The sequence below is a fragment of the Sinocyclocheilus grahami genome, unplaced genomic scaffold (assembly GCF_001515645.1).
Source record: "Sinocyclocheilus grahami isolate Dianchi unplaced genomic scaffold, SAMN03320097.WGS_v1.1 scaffold25.1, whole genome shotgun sequence".
Taxonomy (NCBI): Eukaryota; Metazoa; Chordata; class Actinopteri; order Cypriniformes; family Cyprinidae; genus Sinocyclocheilus; species Sinocyclocheilus grahami.
Genome location: NW_015505204.1, coordinates 1,008,575 through 1,014,801, shown reverse-complemented (window position 1 = coordinate 1,014,801; position 6,227 = coordinate 1,008,575). Strand labels below are relative to the sequence as shown.

The window sequence follows — 6,227 nt, the reverse complement described above, 5'->3', positions numbered from 1 at the left end:
GTGTGTGTGTGTGTGTGTGTGAGAGAGAGAGAGAGAGCGAGAGGGGGGCAGGAGAATTGGGGGATGAAGCAGCTCTCTCAGCCAGAAGTAAATATGTCCATTTAATCAGACAGCTGGGGCCAAAACTCATGACCCACACATTCAAATGGACCACACAGGGGAATGTAGAGGGTCGTGCACTGCATTGCGTCCATTTTATTTTGGTGAAGCACTGTGTTTTCTGGTATGGTCCAAGACCTTAGTAACGCCAAAAATGGGTTGAAAATGATAGCTGCTGTTTTGAATAAAAAGCACTGTTAATATTTGAAGCTCTTCTACTCAGATTTTCTCTGAAAAATAAATAAACATTGTGCATTTACACATAAAAACAGTGGCTAAACGCAACCGATAAATATTCAGTGCAATGAATCAGGTCAATCAGCATCCTGCGTTACACATATAAAAAATTAATGGAGAAAGTGGGGAGAAAATTTAAAACATTTGATAAGATTAAAAAGTACATTAATTGTCATCACATAAAGGTAAATTTAAAATGATATATATATATATATATATATATAATATATATATATATATATATATATATACACGTTTGCCGTTTCATTAATTTGTTTAACAGTTGTTTAATGGCAAGCTCCATTATTGCGATTTACCCCATGTATCCATATTTCAATATGCAGTAAATTACCCTTAATGTAATAATAATAATAATAATAATAATACTTTCACTGAAGTTGACACAGTGGCATAAAATAGAATTTATAAGAATTAAATAAAAAATAAATCAGAATTTATCTAATGCATTGGTGACTATGAAATTATTTTAAGTGTTTTAGTCCCCATAAGCAGCCCTGCAAAGAAAAAATTATTTATTAAATAGCAAGTACAGACCATGAATTGACAAAATCCTTGTCCGACAACACAACTACCACAAATAAGCTTGCACAATAACATCAACTATAATGAAAATGACTTCAATATCCCTGTCGTGCAGCCTCATAGTTCTGTAGCTTATTACACAGAACGATTTTTATCAGTAGATAATTGCTTTGAGAGCAGTTTCCATTATGTAGGGTGGAGAATTTGAGCATCGCCCAGACTCTAGCTGACATGAGGGACAGGGGTTGAATCAGACCTGACCGAGGCCTGGCTTATAGTTAATCTCGCCATTCAGTACAAAACACGTTTTGTCTCTGATTGGCTGTTCAGTTTAGCGAACCAGTGCATGAGATGAAAAACGAAAGTAAGCAAACGATGAAGTCAAGAGGGCACACAGAATGCTCTTCTAAAGGGGCATTTACACAACACTGTTTTTAAATAAAAAATTGAACACTTTTCATGTGTTTTGGTTGTTCGTTTATGTTTCAGAGGCCTGAAAACGCAAACTTTATAAAACGGGTTTCAAATAAATGTTTTAAAATGTTACCGTTATCGCCTCTATGTACACTACAAAAACTTGGATTTTGTCTGGAATGAAGAAAATGAAGACCAACTGATCAACATGAGTCATATTCAAAATGGTAAACAAGCACTACTTTTTTTAACGGGTTTTATCTCTACAATCTTAGTTTTGGTTGCCCTTTTTGAACAATGAATATAGACTACCGCCACCTGCTGGTATAGACAGTTATTTCCTCTCAAGCAGGCACAGAACGTACATTCTAGTTGGCCATTGGCTGTGTACAAGTGCAACTTTTTGGCCTAGATGCAGATGAGGCAACAACAAGTCGGCTTTCGTCGCCGCTAATTCTTTTACGTTTGTTTGGTGTGTCAGGGGCTTTAAGGGAGAAAAAAAAAGCTTTAACACAAAGGTCTTGGGCTTTGGTTCCTCATAAAACAGAATCTGTATACTAAGTGATTTGGGCCAAATTAATTACTGAAGTGTGAATACTTCAGTTTAGAGGTTTAGAGAAAACGAGGGTTTAAGATAAATGTCAGAAGATAAATGTCAGGTTGGGGCGAGGGTTCAAAAGCAAAGTTTACTGGAAAATGAATTTGCATTTTCAAAACGTAATCAACTCGCCATGTAAAAGCACTTCTCGTTCTGTAATAACATGATGCCTGTGTTTATATCTCATCAAATCAATCCATTATGCGTTCTCTTGAAGCCTGGACATGTTTTGAGGTGGCAAAGGGAATTTATTCCCTTCACCAGCCTGTCATTTTATCCCTGAGAGGGGTTATGGCACCTGTTCACCTCAGTCTCTCTCTCTTTCTTTCTCTCTCCACCAGGTTCCAGTCTGCTGATCAAAGGCAGCAGGGTTCGCCACAAATCCACTGCGTGACCACAGCAACTGCAAGCTGATCCTGTGTCCAGTAGGAAGCGACACGCACACAAACAGACTCCACAATCATGTGCTCTTTCACTGTCATAACACGCAAGATTGATTTATCATCGTTCAACTGCCTCCGACTCTGCCTACAAAAGCATTTCCATATCCATCCTTATGCCTGCATCGATTGCTATTCACCTCTGACTGATAAACTGCTACTTCATGCCTGGCCACTGTTTAATGTGGTACTCCAGTAGGATACACCCGACTGCTGAGACTCTGGGATGCTGACTGAGTAATCGATGCTCAGAGGTGGACTGAGCTGAGATTGAGCCCATTTACATTTGTCAAGAAGCCCCTCTCAGACTCTCCTTTGAGCTTCAATGCTCATTAAGGAGCCATAAGGAGCATCAGCAGTATCACCAGTATCTGACGAGATGGTCTCCATGTCGATTCCAGTGTAAATGTTATAGGAAAGGATGGCTAAAAAGCATATTAGTATCATGAGCGTTGACTGTGCCCTGCATGGCAGAATGCAGTAAGTGCTGATGAGTATAATCACATACTCGGCTGAGATCTTAGGAAGATGTATGTGTCCTCTGCAGGGAACACATTTGACTCTATGAGCCTGGGTAATTTACCCACTGAAAGGCCTAGGAGAGATATGTTTTGTTGTTGTTGTTTTTCCCAGATAAATAACTACAGCAGGAAACACCTGCGAGAGAGTCGCTATTACCTAAAATGCACTGAATCAGACAGAAAAACAGTGCAATTTTTAATGTTTAAGTGGGGGTGGATCTCACAAAAAACATGTTCTATGTAAAAATTAACCGCAAAAGAGAAAAGAAAAAAAAGATGAAAAAAGACAATGACATATTGCATTTTTACATAAAACACAGCCTTTTTTAGGATATTTACATTTTTTACATTATTTTCATGATTATTATTATTATTACCTCTTTGGAAATTTTATTTAAAAAAAAATGTCATCCTAATTTTTTTCAATGGCGAATTTCATGAGATTCTCAATACAATAATTTATCTTTAATCAGTTTAAAGTAAATACTAACATAATGAATACATACTTAAAATTATTTATATATTATTTGTATATTTACATTACAATACTTATACAATTATAATTACAATAACATACTATTTTAAATTTGTATTTTATTTACATGAATGAAAACAGGGGAAGGTGTGCTTAATTGTCATGCAAAAAATCATTTTCCTATTGCACGTTACTAATCTTATTGTTCATAATTAATGAATGCCTGTTATTTTTAAGAAGAAAAAAAATTGTATGATATACCAACTAACGTTTTGGGCGATTCATTCAGTGATGTGTGGAATGAAAGTCTCTCCACTTAAAAACACTTTCCACTGACAAAAACTCCCTTAAAACTGAGTAAACAAACATGCTAGTATACTTCGCTCTTCTTTCCTAAATTGTAGTTTCAATGATTTTGCTAGTGCTTGCTATTGATGTCATGAAACACATGAGCTTGGGTCTAGATTCTATTTGTTTCTCATCTGTTTTTCAGTTGCACAGACAGAAGAGCAGGCTGAGGACTCTCTCAAAGGAAAACATCCTCTAGCCACACTTGGGGATGTATACCAGGGCACAGAGTGATATGAGTGCTTTCCCCGATCCCTGCCTATTTCAAGGATTCTCACAAATCCTAGCTAAACAACCCCAGGCTAGAAAACATGCATCATGTAGCTAAAAGCTTTACCAGCCCTCTCATACACTTGAGACAGAAAGAGAAACATCAGTTGGTCAGAACGCATTAGACACTTTCCACGATTAGGGTACCTGTCGCTTTATACCACAAACCACAATAATAAATAATAATAATCAACTATTAGGCTGATGATACACGGGGCAACTTTTGAGCAATATTGCTGGGCAACTTTGGTTAATGTTGGCGTCAACAAGCAACCAGGTGAGACACAGGGCCCACGACTGATTTAAAGTATCCATATAGAAATGTGTTACCCATTCTCAGTGGGAAAGTGCCCAAACAACATTGCTCAAAAATATTTGCCCTGTGTATCATCAGCTTTAGCTTTGTTACATAAATTATTATCTTTCAATTAACTTTAGGCTATGCCACCTGTCACTCTAAATTCTTAAGTATCACTGATATACAATTTTTTTTTGCAATATTGTTAAGAGTGAAAATTTTAAGGGGGTCTGAATACTTTCCGTACCCACTGTATATATAAAGCTGATCACTTCTTAGTGTTCTCAAGGGCATTAAATAGAAGAGAACGACTCTTTTCTAATACATAGCGAGCTGTTATACTGTCTGAAAATTCATAGTGGATTCCAATATGTTGCTAAGTTAATGCCTCAAAACTCTAATCAACACACAAAAAAAGATACATACAATTGGGTGTAGCAGTGCATTTCTAACTAGATGGAATTACATTCTATCAATGTGTTTCCGTAGTCAGAGTACAATCTACATTTTCTTAGTAATAAACATCTAATCCTGGGTTTGCCTTATCAGCACGATACCGTTTTTTCAGAACCGATCCCGATCCAATACCAAAAGTTCTGAGTATCGGACGATACCGATCAGATGCCAGCACAGTTTTTTTTTATTTCTATACCTCAGTGTGTGTTGACCTGATCATCATTCTTTTGTGTATTACACACATCTACTAAATATAGACAACTTCATTATAAAGAAAAATAACAAATTAAAAAAATATATAATCATAATCTATGAGAAAAATACTATTATAAACTAGGTTCGTTGATAATTCAGCAGCAAAAGTTGCACTACAAAAATGATGATGAGTTCACAATAATTGTATAAAATCTAAACATTTAGAGAAAATACATTATTTAGTGGGGGGAAAAAAATAAAAGTAAATAGGTGTAATCTGGTAAAATATCACATTGCTCTTTGCATTGTAATATACAGTACATTCATGAAAAACAAGTAAATATAATTATAAATATATGTAATAAATTAAATACATTTCTTTTACATTTATAGCACAGTAATGAGGCAGCAACATTGATAAGACAGGACAAGAAAGGCTATTAATAATCTTTCATTGCGCAAAAGTATTTTAACATGATGAAAGGCTCCTGAGCGGCACAAAGCGCATTCCATGCGCAGAATTGTAGCGCTACACAAAAATAAGTTCAAAGCACAAAAGGAAGAGATTTTGATGCATAGTGTATTATATCTGTGCGATAGTTTATAGAGCCTTTTCTTTTAACAGTTTTAAATTTCAGTCCTGCTCCCGCAAGATTCTGTCCCGCGCCCCCCCGCTCCCGCAGAAATATATCTTATCTGGTCCCGCTCCCGCCCACGACATTCATGTTTTGTCCCGCTCCCGCCCGCAAAAGCGAGAGTCCCCTGAATCATTTTATTCTCCCGCATCCCGCACACCCAAAAGTCTCTTGCCGCCCGCGCCCGCACTCGCCCATCAAGAGTTGTCCCGCGCCGCACCCTGTTGCGTTGGGTCCCGCGGGTCCCGTGGTACTCCCGCGGGAGTGCAGGTCACTAGAATGCTGAATGGAGGATGACTGACAGCCGCAGCGGTGAGAAGAGTTTACGTGAACTTGAATTTAACGACTTAAATATTCATCTGTACCTCACATTAAACTATGGAACGGTCTCAGAACACTTAAAATATAGTGCACAGAAACTTTATGGTGCTTTTATAATGTTTTTGTGCCTTTCGTTGGGCTTAACAATAACACACAATATCGGCTTTGGATCGGTCTCATCTGACCGATACTCCGATCCAGCAAAAAGTGGCATTATCGGAGCGATACCGATCCTGAATATCGGATCGGCGCACACCTACTTATCAGCAAATGAAACTGCCTGAGATTTTGGCCAAAACAAGATCTCCAAGTCTACTGTTTGGGACAGCCTTGTTCTTGAGAATACACCTATGAAACAGAGCAAATATTTATCACCA

The 6,227-nt window shown here is 37.4% G+C and overlaps 1 protein-coding gene across 3 annotated transcripts in view; it reads right to left on the bottom strand.

Moving 5' to 3' along the window:
- Window positions 1-6,227, bottom strand: part of LOC107563764 (neuroligin-1-like) — a 183,729-nt gene that overhangs the window by 8,021 nt on the left and 169,481 nt on the right. The gene's annotated exons all lie outside the window — the stretch shown is intronic.